At 37.5% G+C, this 13,182-nt stretch overlaps 1 pseudogene; it reads left to right on the forward strand.

Moving 5' to 3' along the window:
- The first annotated feature begins 10,766 nt into the window (after positions 1-10,766).
- The window catches only part of LOC122731988, a 105,391-nt pseudogene continuing 102,975 nt past the window's right edge, over positions 10,767-13,182 (forward strand).

Raw genomic sequence — 13,182 nt, forward strand, 5'->3', positions numbered from 1 at the left:
GTCTTTTCATCATGAAGGCCTGAAAGTCCACTTTTTCATTGATCTCCTATTTTTTCCCCTGATAGATTATAATCAGTTTTGCTGGATAGGTGATTCTTGGCTGTAGTCCCAGTTCCTTTGTCCTCCAGAATATAATATTCTATGTCCTCTGGCCCTTTAATGTAGCTGCTGCTACATATTGTTTTATACTTATTATAGTTCCATAGTATTTGAATTCCTTCTTTCTAGCTTCCTGCAATATTTTCTCCTTGACCTGGGATCTCTGGAATTTGGCTATAATTTTCCTGGAAGTTTTCCTTTGGGATCTCTTTCTGGATTCTTTCAATTTCTATTTTACCTTATTCTTCTAGAATATCTGGGCAATTTTCTCTGACAATTTCTTGGAAGATGATGTCTAAACTCTTTTGTTGATCATGGTTTTCAGGTAGTCCAATGATTTTCAAATTATCTCTCCGGGATCTATTTTCCAGGTCAGCTGTTTTGGTCTTGGTTCCTCATAAAGTCATTAGCTTCTATTTGTTCTCTCCAAATTCTTAAGCAATGATTTCCTTCAGAGAGTTTATGTAACTCCTTTTCCATTTGACTTTTCAAGCTGTTGACTTTCTTTTCATGACCCTTCTGCAACAATCTCATTTCTTTTTCCATTTTCTCCTCTACCTCTCTGTTTTCCCTCTACCTCACTTACTTTTTCTTCAAAGTCCTTTTTGAGTGCCTCTATGACTTGAGACCAATTCATATTTTTCTTTGAAGCTTTGGAGCAATTGTTGTGAGTTCTGACAGATTACTGCCTTTCCTCTGCCATCTTGGCTCTGCCCCAGAAATCCCAACTCTTGGAAGCTTTGGATGTAGGAGCATTGACTTTGTTATTATCTTCTTCTGGAGTTCTATTCTGATATACCTTGTCACCAAATAAACTGTCAAAATCTGTTGCTTTTTCTGCCTGATCACCTTGGCTGCCTATTTCTTAGCTTTTAACTCCTTCTTTTTTTTTTTTTTTTTTTGGCGGGGCAGTGGGGGTTAAGTGACTTGCCCAAGGTCACACAGCTAGTAAGTGTCAAGTGTCTGAGGCCAGATTTGAACTCAGGAACTCCTGAATCCAGGGCAGGTGCTTTATCCATTGCGCCACCTAGCCGCCCCCTCTTTTAACTCCTTCTTAAAGGGAAGCACTGCTTCCAGGAAGCCATGTCCCAAGCTTCAGGGGTTCCCAGGTAGTACGATTTAAAGAGAAGCAAGTTCTCATACTGCCTGGCCTGTAAGTAACCACAGGCCTTCTTACTCTTTAACCCAGAAACAGAAAACTGATTGAAATAGGATTTTCTATGGTTGAAAGCTTGGTGTATCTGTGCCCCTTTCCCACTGGGCTGCTGCCACTCAAGTCTGCTTCTTGAGTAATACCACAGCACTCCTGCCTCTGCTCCAGCAGAAATCCCCTACTGTTTCTCCCTGGCCAACTGCTGGACCCCCTCACTGGTCTGTGAGCAGAGTTTCAGAAGTAGCCAATGATGCTGAAGATTCTGAGGTTTTGGAGGCATGGCCTGCCTAGGGCTGGATCTGAGCCATACTGTGCTCCTCTCTCACCCAGGTATAGCAGACCTCCCCTGCCACCCTTTAAGAAGTCTTTGGCTTCAAAACAAACAAAAAAAAAGGGGGGCAGCTAGGTGGCACAATGGATAAAGCACCGGCCCTGGATTCAGGAGTACCTGAGTTCAAATCCGGCCTCAGACACTTGACACTTACTAGCTGTGTGACCCTGGGCAAGTCACTTAACCCCCATTGCCCCGCAAAACAAAAAAAAAACAAAACAAACAAGAAGTCTTTGGCTAGAAAATAATCTTACTCTGTTCTTTTGTGGGTTTTGCTGCTCCAGGAGTTGTCTTATGGCATTTTTTGGAGTTATGTGGACAGATGGTGTTGGGAGCTCTGAAAGTCACAGCCTTTCCTTTGCCATCTCAGCTCTGCTCCTCCTGGAAAGTACCTTAGAGATCGTCATGTTCTACCACCTTATTTTGTAAATGATACTGAGATATATAAAGGTTAAATGAGTTGACTAGGTTCACATAATTCATTAATCTCTAAAGGTTTTCCTGTCTCTAAGACCAGCATCTTACACATTATACCAGAAAGTCAAGTCCTATTGTTTTTGACTCCACAACATTTTTTCACAACCATTACCTTCCCTTGATAGCTACTGCCTTCCTTCAGGCTCTCTTATTTATCCTCTCTGCCTTGATGATTATAAAGACTTTAATTGGGCCCCTCTCTTTCACTTCCCTACTCAGAAGTTTTCAGTAGCTTCCTATTGTGTCTGACAAAATACAAACACATTAACCTGGTTTTTAATGTCTTCCACAATCTGGCTACCTTTCTAACTGCATTTAACATTACTCCCCTTCAGGTACTTCATGTTCATGCCAAACATACCATTAGCTGTTTCCTGTACTTCTATTTTGATACCCCATGATTTTTCATGAGTTTTTTTCAGTGTATTCCCTTCATTTATGTTCTCTGTTTTTTTTTTTGTTTGTTTGTTTTTAGCATTTTTATCTTCCTTTAAGGGTAAACTGGCTTTCTTTCATCACCATGAACAACTTGCCATTTTTCATCTTTTTGCATTTGTTCAGGATGTCCTTGATATCTGAAATGCACTCCAACCTCAATTCCAAGGCATAGAATCTCTTAATTCCTTCAAAGTTCAGTTTATTTACTGCTTCTTAAAGGAGGCCTATCTATATCCTTTTAGTTGCTAGTCCCCATCCCATGAAATTACTTTTTATGGATTTTGTTCAATCCTCTATTTACATGTGATAAACCCCCTCTATTTCCCTCCTCTCCCCCCACCCCCCAGGTTTTTTTTAAGGTCCAGGAAGGTAGGAATTGTTTAATTTGCTGTTAGTGTTCAGAGAATCTGTACTTGTTCTAAGCACAAATCTTCTTAATAAATGTTTGTTGAGGGGTAGCTAGGTGGTACAGTGGAAAGAGCATGGGTCCTGGAGTCAGGAGGACCTCAATTCAAATCCGATCTCAGACACTTGACACTGACAGCTGTGTGACTCCGGGCAAGTCACTTAACCCCAATTGCCTCTCCAAAAAAAAAAAAAATGCTTGTTGAATGAATGAATGAATGAGTGAATGAATGAATGGATGAATGTGACTAGATTTTATAATAATCTAGCTTACCTGGTGCTATCAAATCAATTAAGAATGGTAGTGGGTGGGCTTCACAGAGGAAGCAATTGGATATTAAATGCAATAATATATTTGACCATATTTACAGATGTGCCTAGTTTAGCTATTTGGCTTTGGACATTGCTTAAATATATAGAACCATTGTTTCATAGCCTGTACATCATTTTCTACCTGCTCCATGCAGATGATCATAATACATAGCTGCACTCCAAGGGAATGAGGAAGCCTTCTTAATTCAGTCTCATAAAATTCTGCAATATTCATACATTGATGATGATGCAGGAAATAAAATATCAATATAAATCATTTGAGAGTTGTTTCTAAATTGAACATTTATCCACCCTTGAAAATAAGACTTCACAAGCCTTTATCACCAGTGATGATATCATAACCAGCTGTATCTAAAGGTTGTAAAATTTGTTAAAGTGCTACAGAGAGAAGAACTTTATGCTTGATATGGCCCCTTTGTGTGTTTTCAGGTGGGTTACTGAAGTAGTTATTTTATGTTCTACTGTATTGAGGATGTGAAAGTATTTGTCACCCTCAGTAATAAAAAAAAAAAAGTGTTAAAATGTACAGTACCCACTCAGCAACATAAGGTCAGATTAGCATTCATTTGGATTTCACAAGGTAACTGAACATAGATTTGAATTGTAAAGTAGCTGTAATTATCTTTTTAACAGACACAGTAACTCTTCTTGGAAACAGGCTTTATAATTACGGACATTGTGTTCTATACTAACTTCCCTGTCTTTGACAGGCTAGAAGATTAAAAGACACACTAGCACTTCCTGTTGTTATTTCTCACTTTTGGGTCTCTCAGATCTCTTCACTTCTGAAGGGATGACCCAAATAGGTTTTGTGCCTCATTATTCATGACATATTGTCCCCTTTAAAGTCAGAGAGAACTTAATTTTTCATAGCATAAGGCTGATTTTCAGCTCATAATTTATTATCTGTGTGTGTATATGTGTGTGTGTGTGTGTGTGATTGTGCACATGCACATACACATTTTATGGGGGAGAGGTGAAATCTGATCCTCTGCTTTTATTAGTGTGGGGAATCTTTTCTATTCATGCAGATCAGCCAGTGCTCTGTAACTTGTAGTTTTAGGGTTTTCTGGGGCCATTGAAAGGTAAAGTAATTTCCTTGAGGTCACAACTAATATGTTATGTATTAGAAGTGAAAAACAGGAATCCAGGGCTTTTTCACCTCAAGACTATGTGCTGTTTCTGGGACCATAAAGATAATAGCTTCTCCAGATAAAGACAAAGGAAGGAATGAAGGGAGGAAGAGAGGAAGGAAGGAGTGGAGGGAGGGGGGAAGGAAGAGAGAAGAAAAGGGAGAGAAGGGAAGGGAATAAGGAAGGGACAGTGAAGAAGAAATGAAAGAATTGAGGGAGGGAGTAAAGGAGGAAGAAAGGAACGAAGACAGGAAGAGAAAGGAGGAAGAAAGGAAGAAAGGAAGGGAAAGGGAATTAGATATAACTGAGTAATGGAACAAATGAAATAATTCAATGTATTAAGAATTCATGGGACAGTCTCTTTGCCCATTGAGTCCACTTGACTCATAATGTCAAGAGAAAGGAAAGAAGGTACTTAGCATGTTGAGTACATCTCCTGTGATAAAATTGTGGTTAGACATGGAAATGAAATCACACAGAATGAGTCAGCAACAGTTTCTTACCATTTGTGTCTTGCAGGAAATATTCACATAAATGAGATCACAGATTCTTTGGAATGTTTGTATAATTCCCATTGATGATAAGGTAACCACAAGCCAACTTGGAGACACATGAGCATACATTCTTCTCTAAGTCTACAAAAATTAATTTTTTGCATAATGTTGCTTACACATAGATATTTCTGTGTTTGCGAACAAAAATATTCACATAAATGTAAACACGAATGCAAGCACATGTTTACATGTTTATATAATATACATATTTACACATTTATGTAATATGCACTTGTGTTTATAAATATGTGTATAACAGTTCTCCTCCTAGCAATCTCAGCATCTCTACCTCTGCCCAATTTGTGTTTCCTTATAGTCTTTGACTTTCTGTCTAAAAGTAGTAATTGTGAGTGTAGGATTTCCCAAAAGGTTATATAAAATAAGGAAGAGAAGAAACAGCTTTTCCCTTATGAGGGATGGTTGAGGGAGTATAGAAAAGCAAACAAACAAACAACCCAGTTACAGAATGACTTGGTTTCTGTCATCAAATATACAAAGGGATCTGATACAAAGGAGTAAACAAACATGCTTTCTAACTTCTCCAGAGTAAAGATTGGCAGAAGGTGAAGAGTAGAAGGAACAGTGGCAGACCTGGTTTTGAATCTTGACTCTGCCCCTTGATGTCTAGAACAGAAGCAGATTGTCTAATTTGTCGATTCCTTGTCTTTTCTATGTGTAAAATAAAAGCATTTGATTACGTAGTGATATTTGGAGTCCTTTTTACTTCTAACATTTTATTACTATGACTCAGAATAAAGTACATTTGGTAGAAGTAGGAAAGCAAATTTCAGTACAATATATGTAAGAACTAGTTAAAAATTAGAATTTACCAACAAAGGCAGGTACTATACTTGACTTCACCTTTATATATGAATAAAGGTATTTGAATTGAACCAAATTAAACAAACTGTCCTACAAAGTACTGAATTCTCCATCACTGACTTTGTTTTATCAGTGGCCATATGACCATTTGTCAGTCATTTTAGTGAAGGAATTTTATGGTAAATTGGACTTGATGAATTACCCAGTCTATTCCAACTATGATTAAAATTGCCAAAAAGGCACTTTTAAACTTTTAGAATGTGATCCATTTACAATTTGGGGTATCCTCCATTACTTTCTAACTGCTTTATATAATTTATTGCTGACTTCACAGCTAAAAAATATTCTTCATTTAACCAAACATAGTATAATGCTCATAGTAGGCCATCACTTTGGGAGCAAGAAGATCTGGATCCAAATTTCTGGATATAACTTGTATAACCATAGCCAATTCATTTAAGCCCACTGCGCCATAGTGTCCTGCCAAAGGGAGGGAGCTGCTGTGTCTGGTTTCTTCAAAATTGAAACCTATGGGCAGCTAGGTGGCGCAGTGGATAGAGCACCGGCCTTGGAGTCAGGAGGACCTGAGTTCAAATGCGGCCTCAGACACTTAACACTTACTAGCTGTGTGACCCTGGGCAAATCACTTAACCCCAACTGCCTCCCCCCCCCCAAAAAAAAAAAAATTGAAACCTAACGGCTTGTTGATTATAAAGCTGTAGAGGTGAATTAATTTTTTATTATCATTTTTGTAAGGTACCTCCATTGATATTGACTTTCTCTTGATTATAAAGAGAAAGCTATGCATGTCTCCATTTGAAATATCACTCCTCAAAAAATTTTACATTTATTTATGACAAAAATAAAAAATGAATACTTATTTTTAGATTATCTGCATATGTAACAGAGAACAAGTTAATTTCCAAGTCGTTCAGTTAGTGCCCAAATGTAAGAAACCTTTAGGAGTTGTCAAAATCGTTAGAATTGTGGGTAATTACTTCAAATAAATTATATAACTAATTTTACTTTCCCCCCTGCTTTTCTAATCCCATCAAAGCAAAGTTCTCAAGGTCTGAATGTTTCACAAGCTCCTTCTAATGAACCTCATTTGTTTAATTTATTATGCTTACCAGTAGGGCAAATAAGTGGGCATTCACCTCACTAATAAGCCTGCTTAAAGTGTGCTGATTTGTCACTTGTGTTTTGTCAATGGCTCTTGATGGCATTCCCATCCTGGTATTTTAATCCTTGCCTGCCTACAAACAGGTAATTTTTTTTTTTAAGCCAGAGTTTTTGTATGTATTTTAACTTGCTGGCAGGCCATTCCTGTTTTGGAGATGGCATTTTCATGAGCTTCTTAAATCCAAAATGAATCATCTACCCTTAGAAATAATAGCTGATTTCATGCCTTAGAGGCTGTTTGTAATTGCTGAAACTTCTCCTGGCAAAGCAATTTCTCGTGGGTCTGACAAGCAAAGGTGTCAGTGCAAAGTTCCAGCTGCAGGAAAAAAGAAAGAAAGGCTTAGAACTGCTGTGGGAGAGAGATAAAGAATATTTGGGGAAAAGAAAAATTGGGGCCAAGTTGATCTAATTGCTGGGAGTTATCCCTTAGCTGTTATGCTTCTTTCCTGAAGGAGACATCTGCCATGCTCCAGGAGAGAAGCAGGAGAGGGAACACACACACACACACACACACACACACACACACACACACACACACACAGCTGAGAAAGAATGAACTATGAGGGTTCAGAGTTTAAAGTGAAGTCAATAGAGAAAAACAAGCCCCTGAAGCTTTCTGCCTTGTCAAACGGAATTTTGACCCCAGTCCTAGGTCTCCTGTGACTCCTACGTTTCTCTAAGACAGTCTCATTTGTTCAGGATAACTGAGAAAGGCATGGCATTACAGTTATATTGAATTCAAACTAAGTACTCACTTTCATGTTCTTGTTAATGCATTTATTTGAAAAATGATGCCATGACCACACAGCAAAAATCAAACTTTTCAAACTTTTCCAGTTGTTAGCACATCAGGGAAGGCAACACAACTGAAAGACAGTGGGGGTTCAGGGAGGAGGAACAGATGTGGTTGCTACGTGGACGAAACACCTGGGTATTTTCTCACATCCAGGGATTATGACAATCCAACAGATTCCGGTAATAAGAAGAGGAATGAGGCAGTATAGTATAATGAGCAGAGTGCTTTCTGTATAATCATGCTCCGTGCCTCAGCTTCTTGACCTTTAAAAGGCAAGGTTGGACTGATGCAGTAGAAAGAGTACTGTGGGTAGTATAGCCCTAATGAACTGGAGTCAGAGCTACAATTAGAATATGTCAAATAGGGCTTTGCCTCAAGGCACTTGTATCTATGGGGTGGGATGCTTTTCCCAGGATGAGTGTGTATGTGTACTTATGTAATTCCTTCCCATAGCACAACATCATCAACAACAACAAATATGTAACTCAGGACACACCTTTAAATTTAATTTGCATTATTAACATTTTTTTGCCATGATTTTCTTAAACCCAGTTAAGAAAATAATAAATCAAGTCCTACTATGTTACTAATAGTTTCTCTTTCTCACAAAAATGATAAATTTGACTGGGTTCTAGATAATGAACTATGGTCTTGCAGTTTCCCAGTCACCAGTGGAGTCAAGCCAGGCTGTGTGCTTGCTCCCATGCTTTTTTCACACGATGTTTTCAGCACCTTTAACAAGGGCAAACACAGAATTAAGGTCAGCTGTAACACTGATCATAAATTATTTTGCTTGAATAGGTTATAAGCAAAGACTAAAATGTAAGGAGAGTTGGTGCATGATCTTTGGTTTGTATATCGTTCACTCAATGCAACCTCTGAAGCGGAGATGCAAAATAATGTAGATCGATTCTCTGCTGCTTTGATTATTTTGGCCTAACCATTAATATCAAGGAAACACAGGTTCTCCACCAGCCATTAACGCACCATCTAGATGTGGAAACGTTGGTTACAGCCAATGGAGAACTTTTGAATTCTATGCATAAGTTCACTTGCCTTGACTGTATGTCCACATAGATGATGATGATGCATGCATTGTCAGAGCTAGCTCAGTGTTTGGGAGGCTCCAAAGGAAAGTATGAGAAAGAAGAGCTATGAGACTGCCTATTGAACTGAAGGAATACAGAACCATTATGCTGGAAGTTGAATCGCTTCCATTTGAATTGTTTTAGAAGATTCTGAAGATCAGCTGGCAAAATAAGGCACCAGAAACTGAGATCCTTTCTGGAGTTAAACTGCCAAGCATTCAAACTCTACAGCAGAGAGTTTGACTCTGATGGGTTGGCCATGTTGTTCAAATGCCAAACATGTTTGCCTAAAAGATTATTTTATAGAGAACTCACATAAAGCTAGTACTCACATGGATGTCAGAAGAAGAGATACAAGGACGCTCTCAAGGTCTCTCTGAAGAACTTTGGAACTGATTGCATTATACACAAGACACTTGGTACATGACCACCCAACATGACATACCCACATAAAAGAATACCATATACCATAGGAGGAAAGCAGAATTGCATTAGCTCAAAATAAACATGAGATATACACTCTACCTTGACTCCAACATAGGGATGCCATTTTGGTTCTCTTTGAGAACAGAGGCCAACCAACCAACCAGGTAGGTGCCAGACACTGTGCTAAGTATTTTACAAATATGTCTTTCAATCCTCACACAACCTCTAGATGCAGGTGGTGTTATTATCCTCATTTCATAGTTGAAAAAACTATAAAACTATAAAAAATTAGAGGCTAAATGACTTGCCCAGTGTCACAGCTATATACAGCTAGTATGTATCCAAGGCTGGACTTAAACTCAAGTCTTCCTGACTCCAGGACTAGAGCTTTATCCACTGTTACTGAGCTGCCTCTAATTAATTATTATTTTCTTTTAAACTATGATTTAACACTTGAACCAATGGCTGAATGTTTTATTTGTATAAAAACTAAAAACAATTATCTAAATAAAATATTAATTTTGCTATCGACTCATCACAATTTTCATATGAGAAATCTTTAAAAGTTGTTTTTCACAGATGAAATTCTTGGGGGATTATAAATTCCTACTAATGAAGTAGAGATCTGTAAATTAGCAAATAAGAACATAAAAGCACTGAATGACATCTAGGTATAATGTGTTGATTGAGTGATAAATAAGTTTAATGGTGACTAAACCAGGATTTATAGTGAGCAACTGTGTACCCATACATCTGTACCGTAACACAAGAACTTCATGAATGTGTCTAATTAAAAATTTATCTTACATATTTTTTCACATTGTAATGTAAATAAATTAATTATATTTTGCTTTTAGGAGCTATTGAGCTGATTCTTTTATTTGCTGTAAGGTTTTTTTTTTGTATCTCATATTTCAGGGGAGAAAAAAACTTGAAAAGTTTATGATTGTCCAGCAATATTTGCCCACTTGTTCTTTTTCTGGCATTTTGGAAGGGATAATCTCCCTAACTCTGAAATTTAAGAAATGCATTAATTTCTACTCCCTGGGAATTTATTGTAAAGTAGGAAACACCTGCCCTGAAACTTCCTTGCCTTTCACTCCACCCTGTTCCCCATAACAAGGCAATGAAAATCCTGTTTCTTTATTCTTTATTTAAGTTATCCTCTGTGTATTATAATTTGGCAATTCTATAAGAGAACCAGCACCTCGAATTCTGTAAATATTTAAGCTTGCTGCTTTTGTCTCCATATTTTAGGCAGTATGTGAAGAGGAGATATTTCTCACATATTTAAATACATCAATGACCTGTGATTTCACTGCTATAGATTTTCCCTCAATGGTTCCCTTTGGTATTGGGGAAAAAATCCCTGGGTAGGGTGGGGCAGGGATGGGATCAAAAGAAAACAAAAAACAACCTCAAGCAGTGATTACAGTAACAGGACACAGGTGGGGAAGTGCAGAGATTATATGGGTGATGCCATCCAGGGGGCTAGTAGAAAGCAAACTAAGAATGAGGCATAGGACGAGATGGAAGAGAGAGGAGCTGAAAGTTCTCAGGTAAATCTGAGAAGATGGATGCATCATTAATGAATGATTCTTCTAGCAGTGTGTAGGCAGAACAGGGAAAATGGTTATGTTTGAAACAGGTACTTATTGCCTTCCCTGGTTTTCTTCCAAACATCTCTATTTTTGTTAAAGGCACTGCTATTCTTCCAGTCTTCCTGCTCTGTAAGCTTGCTGCTATCCTAGAATCCTGTCTCTTATCCACATCAGAGGCCAAAACTTGTTTCTACTTTGGCAACATTACTTTCAGTCTCTTTTCTCTCCTCATTAGTTGAGGTCCTGATTAACTCTGGCTTATATCAAAGCTTCTTAAATTGTGGGTTGTGACCCTATATGGGGTCACATGACTCAATGTGGAAGTTGTGAAAAATTCTGCATTAACTTTGATTTGTATACCTATTTTATTTACCTATATACCTGGGGTCACATAAAAATTTCTTGGGTAAAAAGGGGTCACGAGTAGAAAAAAATTTAAGAAGCCCTGGCTTAGATTATTGCAACAGCCTCCAAATGCATTACTCTACCTCCAGTCTCTTTCTATTTTTAGTCAATCTTACATACTGCTGCCAAAATGATTTTCCTTAAGCACAAATTTAGCTGTGTCTCTTCCCTACTATATAAATACCAATCCTTCCTGTCATCTTTAGCATCAGCAATAAACTACTCAGTTTAGGTCTTAGAATCCTTTACAACCTGGCCTCAATTTATCTTTCCAGCCTCAGTAACAGTGCTGCTCCTCCCATACTCCTCAATCCAGCCAAATGGGTATTATTCTTGTTCCTTACCCAGCATTCTATTTAATCTTCTTGTTTTTGCAATGGTTGTATATTATTCCTGAAATACATACACTCCTTGGCTGCTTCATATTTCTCTCCTTCCAGATTACCTTTTATTTAAATCCCTTATATACTTGTAAATGTTTTCTTTATATTCTGTATGTGTTTATACACACACAGATATGTATGTATACTGTTATATATGTGTGTATGTATATGTATATAAATATACATACATGTATACACACATACATACATATACGTCTCTCTCTTCTCTTTTCTTCCTTCTTTCTCCACTCTTCCTCCCTCATTAGAATACATTCTCCTTGAGAAAAAGGATTAATCTGTTGTTTTTGTATCTCCAGGTACTATTTCAGTGCCTGTTATATATTAGGTACCTAATTAGTGCTTACTGAATAATTGACCAACCACTATGATTATTATAATACTTCAAAGAATCTAGAGCTAGATGGAAACTTAGAAAGAATCTAAGCCAATTACATCATTTCATAGACATGAAAATTGCTTACAAGAGAGGTTAAATGAGTTATCAAAGGTCACATAAGGCTTAAGTATCCCAGAATTTGATCTGGGCATTGAAATTCCAAGTCTGTTATTCTTTCTTGTTCATCACACTGCCTTTCCTTCTAAGTTTTCTTTACTAATTTATTTTTTCTGGGAAATGAGGGTTAGGTGACTTTCCCAGGGTCACACAGCTAGTGGGTGTCAAGTATCTGAGGCCTTATTTGAACTCAGGTCCTCCTGAATCCAGGGCCAGTGCTTTATCCACTGAGCTACCTACCTACCCACATAATTTTTTTTTCTTTCTTTTTTTTTTGTCAGTAAATGTTTATTAAACATCTACTATGTGTCAGGCACTGTGCTAAGTACTAGGATGCAAGAAAGGAAATAAACTAGTCCTTACTCTCAAGGAGTTCACAAACTAATGAGAGAACCAATACAAAAAAATTTACAAACAAGCTATATATAGGATATAATGGGAATAATTTTTTTGCAACAGACATTTATTTTATTTTTTCCATTTACATGTAAAGGTAGTTTTCAACATTCATTTTCATAAGATTTAGAGTTCTGAATTTTCCTCCCTCCCTCCCTTTCCTCCCCCCTCCACAAGACAGCAACCAATCTGATAGAGGTTATATATGTACAATCCACAAATACTCCTTTTTTTTTTAGTCTGTCTTCAATCAATATCAGTTCTTTGGGAGTGGATAGTATGCTTCATCATTAGTCCCTTGGGATTTTCTTGGATCATTGTATTGCTGAGAGTAGTTAAGTCATTCATAATTGCTCATAGAACAATACTGCTGTCTGTGCACAATGTCCTCCCAGTTCTGCTGACTTCACTATACATCAGTTCATATGAGTCTTTCCAAGGTTTTTCTGGAATCATCCTGCTTGTCTTTTCTTATAGCACAATAATATTCCATTACAATCATATACCACAGCTTCTTCAGTCATTCCCCAATTGATGGATATTCCTTTGATTTCCAATTCTTAGCCACCACAAAGAGTTGCTAAATTTGTGCTTAAGGAAAATCATGTTGGTAGCGGTATGTAAGATTGACTAAAAATAGAAAGAG

This window comes from Dromiciops gliroides, chromosome 6 (assembly GCF_019393635.1).
Source record: "Dromiciops gliroides isolate mDroGli1 chromosome 6, mDroGli1.pri, whole genome shotgun sequence".
NCBI classification, from domain to species: Eukaryota; Metazoa; Chordata; class Mammalia; order Microbiotheria; family Microbiotheriidae; genus Dromiciops; species Dromiciops gliroides.